The sequence below is a fragment of the Pogona vitticeps genome, chromosome 1 (assembly GCF_051106095.1).
Source record: "Pogona vitticeps strain Pit_001003342236 chromosome 1, PviZW2.1, whole genome shotgun sequence".
Taxonomy (NCBI): domain Eukaryota; kingdom Metazoa; phylum Chordata; class Lepidosauria; order Squamata; family Agamidae; genus Pogona; species Pogona vitticeps.
Window position 1 is genome coordinate 88,895,701 of NC_135783.1, and position 18,166 is coordinate 88,913,866.

At 45.6% G+C, this 18,166-nt stretch overlaps 1 long non-coding RNA gene across 1 annotated transcript in view; it reads right to left on the reverse strand.

Annotated features, from left to right (window-relative positions):
• The window catches only part of LOC110079202 (uncharacterized), an 80,273-nt gene that overhangs the window by 13,664 nt on the left and 48,443 nt on the right, over positions 1–18,166 (reverse strand). The window contains exon 3 of the long non-coding RNA XR_012086297.2: positions 6,611–6,664. This is a non-coding gene — a long non-coding RNA (uncharacterized LOC110079202). The remainder of the gene's footprint in view (positions 1–6,610; positions 6,665–18,166) is intronic.

Below are 18,166 nucleotides of genomic sequence, written 5' to 3' on the forward strand. Positions count from 1 at the left end.
AAGGCATTTTTAATAAGGCTAACTCATCCTTTCCCCAAAAGTAGAAGCCTCTTTCTCCCCCGAAGGGCCTATTTCTCATACATGCACATACAGTACTGTACATGCTAATTTTAATATCCCGCTATGAAAGGTGAAGAAATAAATTATTTGACAAGGGCTACAACACATATAAGGTGACCTGCAACACCCCAGAAAATACTTTTAGACCTCCTTGGGGGTCCCAAACCCTAGGTTGGGAAACACTGCTGTATTACTTTAATTACAGTAATGTTTACTTTATTTACTCCTCAAGATCTGCCTAATTCTATTAATGACTGTAGTTTTGTGAAAGAATTGGATTTGGGCCCTCTTTTATGCACCCTTTTGTCACAAGAAGTTAGTGATACAAAGTTTTTCTTCCTATGGGGAGGAGGGCTGATACTATCATCATACTGATAATTTTTATTGTAGGGGAGGGGGAGAGTTAATGGGGTAGATCCTTCCACCAAATACAGCCCATGCTGGCTGTGGGGGACTGTAGTCTGAAGTATCATTTTTTCCACACTCAGCTCTGAAAATATGAATGGTGCTTTCAAAAACTCCTCCTGGAAAGTTCAGGCTTTTTTCTCAGTCCCTGGGAGCAAATGACTGGGAGAAAAGAGGCAAGCAGCTTTTGCCCACAAACAAATGGAGGCACCACCTGTGATTTTATGGTTGGGCTAAAACTTCAAGGCCGCATTGGCACATTCCTTGGTACTCTACAAATTGGGAATTACTTCAGCTGTATTGAAGGGAGGGGGGCAGATACTGCTATTGTCTTCAAGAACATTCAAGGGAGTTTGGAGACTGATTGGTGGATTATCTCAAAAGATCTGGAAGGTGATGGATAAAGCATAAAGAAAAAGTTCAGAAGTTACTTTAGTTGGCTTAGTTATCTCTCAGGAGATGCTATGCTAGATTGCTGTCCTGCTGTGCCATATTCTCAAGAGAGGTGCTTTGTGCATGCTCTGAGAACATGCTGAAACTACGCTAGTGTAAGTGCTAGGTAGTTTAGTTAGCTTTCTTATTTTCTTGTATGCTTATTCTGCTTTGCTTTGATCTTTATTGATTATTTTCTCCAGAATATTTTGATGCTTTTTTTGAAAACTTTTGATATATTTTGAAACTTTTACCTTTTCCCCCCACTATTTTGAAATAAAATATAAAGCTTTCTCCATTCAGTTGTCTTGTTTTGTTTGTTTGTTTGTTTGTTTTTGGTCACAGAGGGTTTGTGATACTTAAAACCAAGCCTTTCCTTGACCAAATTCCAAAAGCCTGTATGTTTTGCAGGTGTTGTGGCAGTTGTACCTTGCATGGTTGGCATGGAAGTCACAGAACTTAACCTTGTAGGGTTTTTTTTTTAACTCCTTGGAAGCACTGCTAAATTAGCTCAATCTGGATTGTTGGGAAGTTGCCAGGACAGGTAGATTTGCCCAGCCATCATCCCCCAGCCATTGCTCTCCTGGACTTATCCACTCCAGGAATAACAATGTAGTGTGGCTGAGTGATTGTAGCAGAACTTTCTGACTTTGACAAGGTCTTCTTTTTTTATTAAAAATTTAAAATTACAACAAAACCCCCAAGGAATATAACAGATGAATTATATAAAAATAAAATTATATACTAACAAGTTAACATAAAATCATTTTTTTAGACAATACAATAAAAGATAATGTATTCCCCTCCAACCTGGACCACTTGGTTATTTAATCAATTTTCTCCCCCCTACGGAGTCCCCTACCCCTTCCACAACTGCACTGAGTTGTGCAACCTTTCCCTCTTATTTATACATAGTCAATAAATTATCCACAGGCATCTGTAAAGTATTCTGATTGAATTTAAACTTTTTTAAGTTTAAGATTATGGTCAGCTGATCATTAATGGCTATATTCCAAATTTCTTTATACCATTTATTTTATTAGAAATCATATTTTAGATCACGACAAGGTCTATGACTAATCTTATTTGTTTTTAAAAGTACAGTTACTGGCCACATAATGAGGTCTGGATGGGTGTGATGGCTATATATGTTACATATTAAAGACAACTATAATTTTTTTTTTAAAAAAATCTGGACTGGGCTTTTATGGACAGCAGTGTATCAAGCATAATTTTAAGCATGTCATTTTATTTGCTTTCTTTTATTTAAAGTTTTTTCCCCTTTAAATACTTAAATGTTCTAATTTTTTCCCCTCAGGAAGCAAAGTCTTCTGTCACTCATATTCATTATTTGTCTACTCATCAGGATGCCATAGCTCTTTCTCTAAATCTTATATTGCAGTCTTGTCACCTTAAATCATTACTGTCACAACCATATTACTGGCTACACTTGGTTATCTCTAAAAACCGTGGTAACACAATCAGAATGGAAATGAGAATTAGAATGATCGAAAAGGCCATTTCCCTCATCCTCTGCTATTACAGGAGGAGCTTGTACGGGTTTGTTTTGCAATAGAAGTTCCCAGAGACCCCTAAGCCAGCAGGGCCATGTATACTTGACACTCAAGTATTGGCTCCAGGGTCATTTACCTATGTCTTTGTTAACAAATAACTGCAGAGCTTATTCTACTTTGATTTTCTTTGTTCTTGTCAGTAGGTGGCAGCAATCTTCAGCAGCAAGGGGCTTGTGCTTCCAATGCTTTGGAAGAAGTCTAATTTCCTTGGCTGGTGGATGAGAAGCCAGATGAATTCTATACTCATCCTCCCCACCCCTTAGGAGCTTTCAGTTTGAAGCTTTGTGTAGGACAAAATTTTTGCTAAATGTTTGCCTGTTGTATTCTATGGAGCTTGTCAATTCTTCTCCATCTCCACCACTTTGTTGAATGATACACATATTAAATAAGATGATTTTTTTTGCAGCTCTAAGAATTAGAATATGTGAATAAATTAATCAGTTAATTTATTACACGTATAGCCCACCTTTACCACAAGACACTCAAGGCAGTGTATGTGGTTCCCTCCTCCATAATTTTCCTCTTACAACAACTCTGAGATAGTTTAGGCTGAGAGTCAGTGAAGGGTCCAATAAGTTTGGAGACTCTTGAATTCAAATTTTAACCTGAACAGGGTACATGAAAATAAGTAACAGGGCCATGCTTGCTATCTGCCTTCTTAATTGCATGAAATTATCTCATCTTCTATGTCCCCAACATCTTTGTGTGAATAGGGGAGACTTCTATGAAGGACTTCCACTCAGATTTGTTTAATAGTGTTTTTGAGCTCTCAGATGCTGACTACACAGGTGTTGAGCCCACTGTCCACTGCAGGGATGGGCTGGTTCACTCATAAAGATGGTGATCAGATGATTGCTGGAGTGGTTCTACCTGTGCTTCTTCTTCTTTTTTTGGGGGGGGGGGCTCCTGTTAAGGACTTCTACTATTTTGGCATGGGTAAGATTGCTCTCTTTTGGTTCATTCCACGTGTGATCGCTAGAAATGTATCAAAAGCCTTACTATTTTGATTTGCAAATACTGTGAAGTGACTTAATCATAAAACCACTTCAGGATATTAGCTAATTAAAAACTGCCTCTGCTCCTTGGCAGAGGGGCAGGAAGTGAATGTTTTTAAAAGATTCCAATAGGACAGCAAAAATCCTCTGCATCTCTTATAGAAACAATTTTTAAAAAATCTATTCTTTGCCTTCTGCTAAAAGGTTGGTTGAGAAATTACCTGCAACCATATATGCCATCCACTGTAGGAAGGTAGAATCTCTAAGATACCATATTTTTCTGTGTATACGACCCCCCAATGTATAGGACGACCCCCTAATTTTTACCCTTGTTGGAGGCAGAGGAGCAGTCAATGGGCAGCAGTGAGAGTCGGCTGAGGGTGGCTGCTTCTTTGCCTCAGTCTCTGCCTCCTACCGCTGCCTTCGTTTAGGAAAAAGTGTCATTTTATACATGGAAAAATATGATGCTTCAGAGAAAAGTGTATTAGGTACGTGTATAAGGTTTTGGGCAGGCTACTGACCAGACTTTTAAGAGAAGTATACTAGGTACACTGGTACTTCGACTTATGAACTTAATCCATGTTGGAACAGTATTTGTAAATCGAAACATTTGTAAGTCGAAGTACCATTTCCCATTGAAATGCATGGGAATTGGATTAATCCATTCCAGCATTTCAAAAAAATAACAAAAATAAAAATAAACAGAGCAAGTCCTACGCTAGGACTGCAAAAAACAAACAAACACAAATCCAAAAACAACACAACACAGCACAGAAACATAACCCTCCAGTCCAAACCCACCCTCCAAAACCCACCCAGAAATGTTTTTTTAAAAGGACGTACCAGTCCAAAGCCTCCCGGCGCTCCGCTGTCTCCACCACGGCTGGGGGTAAGCAGCCAAGCGCCTGGCCAGCTCAAGCCTCCCGGCGCTGGGTGACTGCTGCCTCCGATCGTGGTGGCGGGAGACTGGGTCTACCAGTAGAGCTCCAGAGACCTCCTGGTTGTCCAATCGCAGCGGCTGGGGACCCCCAGGAGGTCTCCAATGGCAGTGGGGAAGCCCTGGGAGCTTCCCCGCCACCACCGGAGACCTCCTGGGGGTCCCTTTTCCTAACTGTTGAGGTGAAGGAGCAATCTCTTCGCCACCAATGGTTTGAATGGAATGAAAAAAAAAGGCAGGGGAAATTTGAATTTACTGCCCTTTCCTCCTGCCTTTTTCTCATTCGTAGGTCGAGGCTCCGTTCGCAAGTCAATACAGATTTTTGCGAACGCAGCCGTTCGTAAGGCAAAATGTTCATAGGTAGGGGCATTCGTAAGTCGAGGTCCCACTGTATGTGTATTAGTTACGCACATATCTAATACACATACCTAACTTGTGATACACGTATCTAATACACGTAAACATTTTTCCCTTCCTCAGCCCTTCCATGGAGCCAAGAAATAGTTAATTTGTCAATATACTGAAGTGGTTTTCTTCTTAAGCCATTTCACAATGCCGACAACTTTACAGTGGGCTAGTGCAGACCAAATAGCATTGCTTGAGGTCCATATGCCATTTGGTGTGATCCTCCCCTCCAGATGCATACGGACCTCCTAGCAACCCTGTTTAGCCTGCTCCACCCCAACCATGTAGACAAGCCCTCAGTTACATGGATGTTTTTACGTATACATATTTAAATTTCAATGGTAATCAGTAAATTGAAAAAGGAGACAGGACCTGAAGTAAGGAGGCAGCTGTTAAAAGCAAAGGCAGCTGTAAAAAGTACTGTACAACCATTCTTCACTACATAAGGATTGCAAAAATCACAGTTAATTAAGAATTGGTTAATTCTTCATGAAAAAATTCATAGGGCATAGGTTATACGTTGCTTTTTCAAAACATGTTGTATTTCCAGTCTGTATAGCCTTGGGAGGGATTCAAACATGTTTTTCTTCCAGATTTCTTATTGGCCACAGGGAGTTCACTTATACAAACTGTTTTCCAGGCTCACCATTAAAAAACTCAGTTTAAAAGATTCACCTTATTACAATTTTTTTCATGAACTTTTAATAGCTTTTTTAAAGGGTTGAGTGATGGCAAACAAAAAACAAAAAGCCACCACCCTTTGAGGTCTGTATAAAAACCTTATGTTGCTTATGACTGCCTCTGCTTTTGACCTTATGTGTGCAACAGACTGCCCATAGAATAATTTTGTCACATTAACATGCTTTTCCTTTTCCTTTTTTTTTTTTTTTTAAAGATCTTTTCAAAATACATTGCATTGTGGAAAATTTTAATTCTGGTGAAGTAGGTTTTGGAACATACTCTAAGCCCTTTAAAACCATGACAAATTGAACAGATGTCTTACAGGCTTACTTGCAGGCTTGTTGCAGAGCATACTAGTTGATAATGTCTGCTTTGCTGTGGCTTTGTTACTCAGTGTCACAGCAATGCAGAGTTGTGTAGAACTATTTCACATTCTTGTCCAGTCATAACGTTAAGATGTCAATGTCATGGGCAACGTTACTGTTGGCATGTGGTAGAAGGCCACATGAGAAGGTAGACCTTGAAAGGGTGATAGTGGAACAATTTATTTTCTCTACCTCAGGTGACGGAGCTATTTGCCCTTATTTCCCTTCAGCCATCACCCTTCTAGACCTATTTATGGAAATGCAAGAAACTGAGCACGTATGTAAAAATGAATATAAATCATTTCATCCTTAAGGGCATTCCAATAAAGATTAAACTAACTCTCTCCTCAGTCAAGATTTCAATTCCCTTATGCAAGGATAGTAGTCAGAGCAAGCTTGTTTCCCCCCCCCCGCAAAATAACTGCTACATTCCTACTAAATTTTAAATCTCAAGTGGATGTACTGACTACTGAAAGAATATCTATGTGAATACTAAGTTTTTTTCCACTGCTCCAAGACTCTGCATAACTTCTCTATAGCATTTATTAACCTCTCCCATTTTTCTCCATAGGAAGAAGATTCTTCTGTTGATTCATCTCAATAGCAATGCAAGGTTGTTGTATTATCTTTGTGATATGTAATCAGGCCTCCTTTACCCACAGGGAATTTAAGAGAAGTGTTCCTCTCATATTTGTCAGTGTGTGAACCAAATGTATTGCGTACATTCCTTAGGTGGAAATCATAAAAGAGACTGACCAAAATTCCTGTGCACTGCAGCTTTGAAACAAATGGTTGAAAGAAATGACTGACCTGAAAGAATAAAAGCAGATCATTGGCTCTCACTCACAGCAGTGGCTGTTTGACAGGGAGGATTATACTGTCGTCCTGCAGCATAGGAGTATAGGAATCCAGTCCATCTAGCCAAGCATTGCAATCTCTGACTGGCAGCAGCTCTTTAGGGCTTCAGGCAGGATATTTTCCTAGCCCTACCCGGAGACTGCTAGTATACTCCAGTTGTCTCCCATCTAAGACTTAACCAGGCCTAACTCAGCTTCATTTCCAAAATCTGTTAAGATCTGCCTGCCAGCCTCTTGTTCTCCACACACATAGTTCATAATTGCAGCCACAGTGTGTTAAGAAGGGCAGTTGCTTTGCCACTTGTACAATAAGGGTTGGCCTCCATGATTAGACCACCCCGCTGGAGAGGCAGCTGAAACCAGGATTGTTTTTACTTTGCTTTATCACAAAAGCGAATCTCTGTGCTTGTCAACAACATTTAAGAGAGCTACATTTGAGAAAGGCCACACAATCTGCTTACAGTGTGCTTGGAATCTTTTCTGAGAGACTCAAGCAATGTTAACAATTCCGCGGATTGAACAACAATGTATTTTATAAAAAATAAATCGCATCAAAATAAATGGAGAGAGGGTTATGGCAATAATACTGGGGAAGATGCTGGGTTCTTAAGTATCAAGGGTGCTAATTTTGTTGAGGGCATCCTTCTGAAAGTGCAGGGTGACCAGGCTGGATAAAGTTTAGATTCCTGAGAGCATTCTTCTGGAAGATGTTTTGACTACAGAGAACCAAACATCACAGCTGGGATCCAGAGAGTCTGCAACCAGTGTTGTGCTCATTGTAACGGGTGTAAAGATAAGCTCCTCTGGCATTTCCTTCTCTATCTGCTGCCAAGATGAACTGGCAGTGAAATTTAACTTCCAAATTGACATCTTTGCCAAGAGAGCAGTATTTTGAGGCACGTTCTGCCAGTAGACTGAGCATAGAGGTTTGTGGATATCTGTTGATGCATATACTGTAGATTTTCACAGATAAAAAGCTTTCTTTAGTAGAAGACAACAAAAAAGTCAGAGATATAAAGTTCACGATGTCACAGTAAATTGGTTAGTCTTTAAGCTGCCCAGGATGCTTTGGTTTTGCTGCAGGGGCTAACATGATTTACTCTTCCAGAATTTGGTTTTGTGTAGAACTATGTAGTTTCCTGGGGTGGTTTCAGTAACAACTCTGGCACTGGCTTACATGGTGTGTGAATTACACACATCCAACCAAGTGCAGAAACCTTTTCTTGTCGGGGGGGGGGGGGGTATTTCAGCTTGGGTTTGTGTTAATAGTTGTTGATTTTGTCATCATTTTACTCTGGAAAGGAGGATTTTATTTCCTTCCCATGTTTGTAATTGTATCCGCTTTCATCTCTACCTATTTTCAATCTTATCTTAAACCAACTGAGTATCAGTTTTGAGAGAAAGGAGAGATACCATTCAAACAGCTGTCGTTGTCGTTTAGTCGTTTAGTCGTGTCCGACTCTTCGTGACCCCATGGACCAGAGCACGCCAGGCCCTCCTATCTTCTACTGCCTCCCGGAGTTGTGTCAAATTCATGTTGGTTGCTTCGCAGACACTGTCCAGCCATCTCATCCTCGGTCGTCCCCTTCTCTTGCCATCACATTTTCCCAACATCACGGTCTTTTCCAGGGAGTCTTTTCTTCTCATTAGATGGCCAAAGTACTGGAGCCTCAGCTTCAGGATCTGTCCTTCCAGTGAGCACTCAGGGTTGATTTCCTTTAGAATTGATAGGTTTGTTCTCCTTGCAGTCCAGGGGATTCTCAAGAGTCTCCTCCAGCACCACAATTCAAAGGCATCAATTCTTCGGCGGTCTGCTTTCTTTATGGCATCTCTCTTGAATTTCTGAAATGGCACATTGCAAGCTAATTACCTCAGCTTTTGACCTCTTATGGATGAATCAAGGCTGTTTATTTAAAAATGCTACATAAAATGTGTACTTTATATAACACACACTAAACTAAATTATTTTAAAAAACTGGAACTAATTTTGACTACTCTCTGGTAGCTATTTAGCGTTTTGTAGCTTAACAATTTGTGTTTGATTACTTCTCTTTCTGTTGAAATGTTTTCTAACATTGCTAGTGTCCTTTGGCTTCTGAGGAGGTCAGAGTCAATTCTCATTACTTGGAAGTGTCACATGTTATGACACAATCGTCCAATATACCAAGGGTGCTTTTGCCCAGAGAACTTTCATTAAATAGGGCAGGTGAAAAGTGTGCTGGATGTAATATTGCTGATATTAATCCCTTTTGTTTAACTATCACTGAGCAACAAATCAGCTGTTGCCATTTTTCCTGGCATAAGAGATCAGATTCTTGCTTATATAATTTATGCCTTGGCTGTCTCTCTTTTTTGGGGTGTGAAAAGTTTTTTTTTTTAAAAAAAAAAAAACAGTCAGTGAATTAGGTATCTGGCTTTGGGGCCAGAGGTTGGGAGTTTATTCCTCGCTGTGCTTCCTTGACAGGATTGTGACTTTGGGGCTATTGGGCTGGCATGGGTCTGCCACCAACAAAGGGAGGGGGAGGTAGATGAGGCCATGACCTCAAGAAGGAGAATAGAGTCACCAGTTTGGGCACTGTCTATTGCCGTCTTACCAACACCACCCGGGTACTATGACCTGGCCAGAACAGTCCTTAACCCCTTTCAACCCCCATCGTTGACTGATCAATTGAGTGCCTACCATGCCTTCCCCAAATATGGGCCCAGAACAGCTAATCATCTCCAGAGCAGGCACCTGGCCCATATAATACTCATACTAGGGCTGGCCATCCAAGGTACTCTTGGGCCCCAACTCAGGGGAAGGATGAGGGACCAGCACCACACCCACAAACAAATGGGTTTCCAGCCCCAGGTGGGGCAGACAGGGCACAGGCTCAGTGGCAGTCTCAAATATGGCAAGAAATTATCAGGAATATTTCCTGGGTCTTGGCCCAGATAATAAAACAGCTGGGGAGCCTCGCTGAGGACCAGGCCAGTGGAAAGGATGTAGCAGCATCTGGACCATCCAGCCAGGGTCACCCGGAACAAGCACTATGAGGGGCTTCCAGCAGCCCAAGCCCAGATAGGAGAAACAGGCAGCAACAGAAGATGAGGTGGGGATTGAGAAGGAACAGACAGTGCACCGCTCAAAAGGCAGACACATCTTCATCAAAGTTAAGATTGGGTAAATCCTCCTCAGACAAGGATATGCATGGGGACAGGCATTATTGGAGGGAGGTGGCTCAGGCCCCCAGAATCCCATGATGGGCTGCCCACAAGTGATAATCAGCACAGGAGCGCATTGATGAAGTGTGGGGGACAGTAGAGCACCCACAGTTGGTCCAACCCTGTCCTTTATGGATGACAAGGACCCCCCAGGGATCCACCCTCTAAGGAAGGTTAGGAGGGACATCTTGAATGGATGTTATGTTGATGTATTCTCCCTTCTCAAACCAGAAGGTAAGGAGGGCCATACAAGGAACAGGGACAGAGGTAGGAAAAAGGTCAGGTGGGAAGGGGCTGAAAGGACATTTGACAATTGGCTGGTGGGATATGCAGAGTTTTGTGGGGGGTGGTCCAGATGGCATATTCAGAGAGGGGGTGGCATCTGAACAATCACTAGAGAAATGTCCTTCATGCCAGGAAGCTGGCAGGGGATGAGGCTGCCATCGAATATGACAAAGCCTTTTGAAAGAGGGTGTCCCAGAGTGCTACTGCAACAGGGGACCTCATTAACCAAGCACTGTTGCTGATGCAGGTTGGCCCACATATGAAAGGAAAGGGAGAAGGAACAAATCTACTTGATGGGAGTGCAAGGAGAATGCAAAACATATAAGTTGGGAATACAGCACAGGGAAATGTGTGTGGCCCCACTGTAAATTTGATCATGATTGTGAACAGTGCTTTGGGCCACACTCCTGGGTGACATGTTCCAGGCAGAGGTGTACTCAGTGCTCCTTTTGAGGTAGAGCCCCCACCCCAGTGCCAAAATCCAGATGAACAGAGGTAGCAGGGGAACAGGAACAGCCATGCCTGGAGGTGCCCAAAAATAGGCACCCTAGCCATGTCAATGAGTATTTCTCAATAGCCCCAATCCTCATCAAGCTGTCTGCACTGAGCACTCTCCTCTTAGCATACCCAAATCACAAGGCTGCTGTATACCTGTGGGAGGATTTTACTAAGGGATTCTGGATCCTTTTACAAAAGTCTGAAAACAGCAATGGATGCACCTAATTTGCAATCGGCTTGAGAAGTTCCCCAGTTAGTGGAGGCAAAGATCAGGAAAGAGCTCGTTGTGGGCAGAATTATGGGCCTGTTCCTTCACCCCCCATTCCCAAACCTGAGAGTATACCTGTTAGGAGTGGTACCCAGAAAGGCCCTCAAGGAATACCAATTAATCCATTACTTGTCCTATCCCCTGAGGTGTCTGTAAATGATGTTGTCCCATAACAATACTGTACAATGCACTATGCATTATTTCAGCATACAGTCTCATTAATTTGGGCTCTGGATGCAGGTGCCCACCTTGTGAAATGCGATATATAATTGGCATTTAGACTACTCCCAGTACATCCAGACAATTTCAACCAGCTAAGGCTTAAATTGGGAGGCTGCAGATACTTTGATAAGGGCATGCCAATAGGATGCTCAGTGTCATGCGTGGCATCCGATACCTTCAGTGCCTTTGTGGAATGGGTAGTCCAATATAGGTCCAGGTCCAAGGTGATAACACATTACCTGAATGACTTCTTATTCATGGGAGGGATGGGAACATTAAATTGTGCTAAACATATTGAGGATCTTCCAGGGCTTGGCAACCTAGCCAGATGATAACCAAGTGGTGGTGGCTGTTTGCAACTGCCAGTCATCAAAATCCAAATGAGTCATGTGGCTTGTGAGGAGATTGGTGCTTTTATGTCTTTCTGCTAATATCTGTTTCTTAGCCAGGTTTGTTCCTGGCCTGGATAATAGCATTGCAGATGCCCTATTTCATTTCCAAGAGAGCAGGTATCACCAGCTGACATCCAAGGTGAACAACAGCCCAGACCCATTCCTGCAGGAGATGTGGACCCTTGGAAGTGGATGTGATAAAAAGAGTACTTAATTCTGTGGCAGGAGGTACACTGAGGGCATACGATTCTGCCACAGACTCCTTTGTGGTGTTCCTGATCCAGGCAGGGCACCCCCAGGCCTCCCAGCAACATAGGTGGCTATTTTAGAGTTTCTCTCCTTCCACTATTCTAAGTGAAAAGAGGTTAGAAGCTTATGCACTCACGTGGTTGCCATGTCATTTTTTCAGCCAAGTTCAGGGCTTCAGGGACCCATGCATGACTTTCCTCATTAGGAAAGCCATGAGGAGCTGGGACAGGGCACAACCAAGGAAACCGTCTGATAGGGATACATTCAATAGCTTCTCAGCCATGTTACAAACCTACATGGGATTTGCTGGTCAAAATACGAGTTGGGCTTATTTAGGTCTGCATATACATTGGCTTTTTTTGCAGCCTTTAGGATAGGTGAGTTGGTAAGCAGTTCATGCAGTGAGAGGGATGACAGGACTCTCCGCAGAGGGGTTGTGTCAATGCGGGATGGGGTCCTGAGCTTTTTCCTTGAAAACAGAGCAAAAGGGATGGGGTACATGGATGCTGCTCTGCCCCCAACAAGGGGGTGGATCGTGCCCCATAAAGGCTCTGGATTGTTTTCTTCGCCAGCTCCCAACAGGGGAGTGGCCACTCTTCATCCATGAGAATGGTAGGCTCCTCACCTGCTATCAATTTGTGGAGGTAACGCATATGGCCTTGGAAAAGTCAGGGTTTGCTTCATGGGATTTTGCATCACACTCCTTCAAATAGGGGCAGCAACACGGAGCAGTTGTGGACTTAACTATTGAGCAGATCCAAAGGATTGGGAGATGGTGGTGGAATGCCTATAAACCCTATATTCAGACATTCCAGGTAACATCCTAACAATATTTAATCTTCAGCTCTACCCACAAGTTCCAAGAAGTGCATCTGGTTAGTGGGCTACAGCATCATCTACAGGGTGGTCTTACACTTCACTTGGCTGGGTCGTAGGGGCACGTGGTGAGATAGCCTCATTTTAGCCTTCTGGAAACAGATGAAAACATGGCCTGCCTGCTGTGTTGCTACTTCAGCTGAGCAAGAATGACTTCACGCTTCAGAAGAGTTGGGTCTTCTATTCTCTATGAAGGCAGGCCTATAGTTAATCCGTGATTGCTCTCCCGATATTCACATCATGTGGTTAGATCTACTGGAGAGGCAGGCCTGGAGAGGGGCATGTGGTCCCAGGTGGATGGACATTGCCCAGCAAAAGATGACCAGGGCGGTGGGACACTTCATCACAGCTTGTGGAGGATCAGACACCTGAACATCCCACACAAGATACATCCCTTATACTGGCAGGATGGAGTTCATTTCTCAGACCTGGGACATGACAGGTGGCTCAACGATGTTGCAGAGGCTATAAAGAATTAGTTACAGCTGCAGTGATCTGGCGGGAGCTGAGAGGGGTTCAGCTCCAGTGGTGTTTTCAGGCATTGGGATGGATCCAACCAGTTGTTGGGCAGCAGGCAGGGACCTGCATGTCCAGGTGGGGGAGAAATCCTCACATGGGAACTAGGGGCGGGGGCCTTGATCTGCCCCAGATCAGGAGGAGAGATTTGCCTCTGCCTGGCAGGGAAGCCACAGAGTGGAGTACATCTGTGTGACCTCCAGAGGGAACTGCCATCCCAAGAGGTCTCTCTAGTCTCGCTGTCTGCATCAAGGGGCACTCGGGTCTCCCAATGAGGTGAATCTGACCCAATGCTTGGCTAAGAGAAAGCAAAGCAAAAGCAAAGCAAAGCGTGCTGCTTATATAGTGCTTCAAGCACTCTCTGGGCAGTTTGCAAGTTAATTATGCAGGCCACGCATTCCCCCCCCCCCGCCCCAGCAAGCTGGGTACTCATTTTACTGACCTCGGAAGGATAGAAGGCTGAGTCAACCTTGAGCCGGCTACCTGGGATTGAACCCCAGGTCGTGAGCACAGTTTTGGCTGCAGTACAGCAGTTTAACCACTATGATAAAGTGGTTCCCCCTTTTTCCCAATTGTGGTGTGAGTGTCAGTTATTCATAGGCCCAGCTGACTTAGCAGGGGCCCATCAAGCATGGGACACAGACTTACCCAGTCCTGAGTTGAGACTGGAGCAGCAGCTGGGTCCCTTCTGCAGTGGCTGGGAGGCAAGATGGTGGCTACCACATGGCAATGGGCTAAAGCAGGGGTCTCAAACTCAATTTACCTGGGGGCCGTTGTAGGCAGAGTCTGCCTGAGGCTGGGCCGCATCAGATTTTCCACCAAACGGATCAAGAGCCTGAGGAAGCCGCCCAGGAGTTTCCTTAGCCCAGCTGGGGCTCCAAGGAGGAGGAGGAGGAGGGGCACCAGGCACAACCCCCTCCAGCTCCTTCTTCATTACTACCACCACCACCACCACCAGCAGGACGAAGCAGCGGAGAAGGGAGGGAGCACCAGCGACCACCTAATGGGGGAAGAGCACGACATAAAATTCAAAAAACCCTCACAGAATCTCCTTGCCAAAGGAGAAAAGCCCCCATCGGTACCTGCAAAATTAAACAGAACAGGGCGCCCCCCCACAAGTGCACACGCACACACAAACACACACACATGGAGGTCTGGCAACCTTCCTCTGAAGGCCCCCCTCAAAAAAAGAGGCGCACTCAGCAGCAGCAGCTACCCCCACTACGACAGGGGAGTAAACTTTGTGAGGCAAGCCCAGACAGCCTCCAGAGTCGAGGCAACTGAAGCAGGACAAAGAGGAGGAGGAGGAGGAGGAAGCACCACCGGGCACTGAGGCAGCTGCTGGCCGAGCTGGTGTTGGGGGTGCCGAGACAGAGAGCCAGAGAGCCGCTTTCCTGGAAGAGGTGGCAGCGGCGGCAGCTGCTGTTGGTGGCTTGAAGGTGCTTTTTGAGGATGGGCCGGGAGTGAGCGCCACTCTCAGGCATTGCGTGCCGGTGGCTCGGGCACCTGGGGAAAAGAGCTGGCAGTACACCTCACTCACTAGCTCTCTCTCAAGACAGCACCTCATGGACCTTCCATCCAGAACTGCAACCTGCCAGCCAGCAAACAGCGCAAGAGGTGTTGTCTTGGGAGAGAGCCGGCAAGTGAGCCGAGGCTTTTTTTGACTCTTGACAGCAGAGGACGCGTGGGTGCTTTGGGGGGGCAGGCAAGGCGGGGGCCACAAACTATCATCCGGCGGGCCACAAATGGCCCCCAGGCTGCATGTTTGAGACCCCCGGGCTAAAGGGATAATGGGAGACCTGCACTAGACCTGAGAGCGCTGCCTGGCCTGAATTGGCTGGTGCAAGGGGAGGGGGCAGGGCCTCCTGCTGGTGGACGTGAGGAGCAGGGTTTCCACTTAAATCCCCCAGAACAGGTAAAAAGGAGCAAGCCAAGGATGGGGGCCCCAGTTTGCCAAAGCACAGTTACCCAACCCTCCCACCCTAGAAGGTTGCACAAAGTTCCTGGGGTACACAGGGTGCTGTGGAGTCACTTTTGTTTTGTTTGTTTATGTTGCCCAATAATCACAATTTGGTGGGTGTTTTCAGGCATTGGGATGGGTACACCAGTAATTGGGCAGCAGGTGGGGACCTGCACGTCTAGGTGGGGCAAAATCCCCACATGAAAACCAGGTCAAGGGCCTTGATCTGCTCCACTTCAGTGTGTGTGTGAACTGCCCCTGCCCCTGGGTGGCAGGGGATCCTTGGAGTGGCATAGATTTGGGTGGCCTCCAGAGAGAACTTCCACCCCAAGAGGTCTCTCAGGGAGATGGTGGTCTGCATTGGGGGACACTTGAGTCTCCCAATGAGGTGGATCCAACCCAATGAGTGGCCAGGATTAACTGCTGCTGTGATCAACAAAGTCTTGCCCCGTTTTATGGTGTGTGTGTCAGTTATTCATAGGCCCAGCCATCTTAGCAGTAGATTGTTAACTGAATTTCTAACTGAACTGAAGGCAACTTGTGGTGCAAGTCTAAAGTATGCTAAACCAAAGTAAATATAAATCAGTTATTTTAACAAAATAAGTCTGTCCTTGACCAACAGCTGTTTGTCAAAATCAAAGCACATTCTTTGTCTATTGAAAAATGTTGATCTAAACAAAATTCTTGAGAAAACCAGTGAAAGATTTCTGAGAATGACTCACAGTAGAAATGTGTTTGCTTTGAGAGCAGTTTTTGCAAAATTTTGTTCTGCTTATTGGTGCCCAGCAGGGCAGCAATATATTGTGCATTAGCAGTGTTCAGCATTCTGTATGGCAAAGAACATGTATTGTGGGTAGAGCTTGGGTAAAATTGCTTGTTTGACCTTCACTTCCAGAATTCCCCCTCCGCCATAGATAACGTCAGGCCTTTATTTATTTATTTTTATTTATTTTATTTTATTATTTTTATTTATTTAATTTATATGCCGCCCACACTACCCAAAGGTCTCTGGGCGGCTTACAGCATTTAAAATACAATAAAGATATGTACAACTAAAATACAATTAAAATATATATAAAGTTGCCATCAGACCCACAGTTAATATTATTTCAGTTAAAAGCCGCCTGGAACAGGAAGGTTTTGACCTGGCGCCGAAATGTCATCACTGTCGGCGCCAGACGAATCTCAGTCGGGAGGGCATTCCATAGTCTGGGGGCAGCTGCCGAAAAGGCCCTTTGTCTGCAAGCCATCCCTCTTACCTCCTTGAGGGATGGCTCTTTCAAAAGGGCCCCCTGGCTAGATCTTAACTGCCGGGTAGGTTCATATGGAAGGAGGCGGTCCTTCAGGTATCCAGGGCCCAAGCCGTTTAGGGCTTTATATGTCAAAACAAGCACTTTGAATTGGGCCCGGGCAGCAACTGGTAGCCAATGTAACTTGTACAGAATCGGCTTGATATGGTCCCTGGCGGCCACACCACTCACCAGCCGCGCCGCTCGATTCTGAACCAGTTGCAGTCGCCGGACCGTCTTCAAAGGCAGCCCCACGTAAAGCGCATTGCAGTAATCTATACGGGATGTTACCAGTGCATGTGTAACTGTCATGAGACTCCGCTCGTCCAGGTAGGGCCGTAGCTGGTATAGTTTCCGCAGCTGGAGGAAGGCGCCCCTGGCCACCGAGTCCACCTGGGCTTCCAGTGTTAGACTGGGGTCCAGGAGCACCCCCAAGCTGCGGACCCTGTCCCTTAGGGGGAGTGTAACCCCATTCAGGGCAGGGAGATGGCCCTCCAGCCTGTCTGGCGAAGCACCCACTAACAGCACTTCCGTCTTGTCTGGATTGAGTTTCAATTTATTGACCCTCATCCAGTCCATTATCAGGTCCAGACACGAGTTCAGCACAGAAACCGCCTCACCTGGATTGGTGGAAAACGAGAGGTAGAGCTGAGTGTCATCAGCATATTGCTGACTCCTCAGCCCAAACCTCCTGATGACCTCTCCCAGCGGTTTCATGTAGATGTTAAACAGCATGGGGGACAGTATTGAGCCCTGAGGAACCCCATGACATGAATGCCATGGGGCAGAGCAACTGTCCCCCAGCACCACCCTCTGGACACGGTCAGCCAGGAAGGAGCGGAACCACCGTAAAACAGTGCCCCCAACTCCCAACCCAGCCAGCCTATCCAGAAGGACACCATGGTCGATGGTGTCGAAAGCCGCTGAGAGGTCCAGGAGTATCAACAGGGTCACACTCCCCCTGTCTCTCTCCCGGCAAAGGTCATCATACAGGGCGACCAAGGCAGTCTCTGTACCAAAACCCGGCCTGAAACCCGATTGAAATGGATCCAGAAAATCCGTTTCATCCAGCAGCGCCTGGAGTTGCCCAGCCACAACCCGCTCCAACACTTTGCCCAAATAAGGGAGGTTCGCTACTGGTCGGTAGTTAGCCACCAGCCTTGGGTCCAGGTTTGGCTTTTTAAGGAGTGGTCGAATTACCGCCTCTTTCAAGGTGGTAGGGACCACTCCCTCTCTCAAAGAGGCGTTCACGGCCTCCTGGACCCAGGTGCGAACCCCCCTGGCTGATCTTCTAATTAGCCAGGATGGGCAAGGGTCGAGCGGAGCTGTGGTAGAACGGACAGATCCAAGCACCCTGTCCACATCCTCAGGTCTCAACAATTGAAACTCATCCATTAATACCTGACCAAAGCACGGTGCGCTGGACACATCCTCTGATTCTGCAGTAACTGTGGAGTCCAACCCACTGCGAATCTGAGCAATTTTTTCCTCAAAATGGATTGCAAACTCATCACAGCGAGCTGATGAGCAGTCCAGGACCTCCACCGGGTTTCCCGGTTGAAGAAGATCCTGGACCACCCGAAACAGCTCGGCTGGACGACATTCTGAGGAAGCAATACGGCTGGAGAAATATTGCCGTTTCGCCAGCCGTATTGCCACGAAATAGGCCCGATAATGGGCTCTAAGTCGTGTTCGG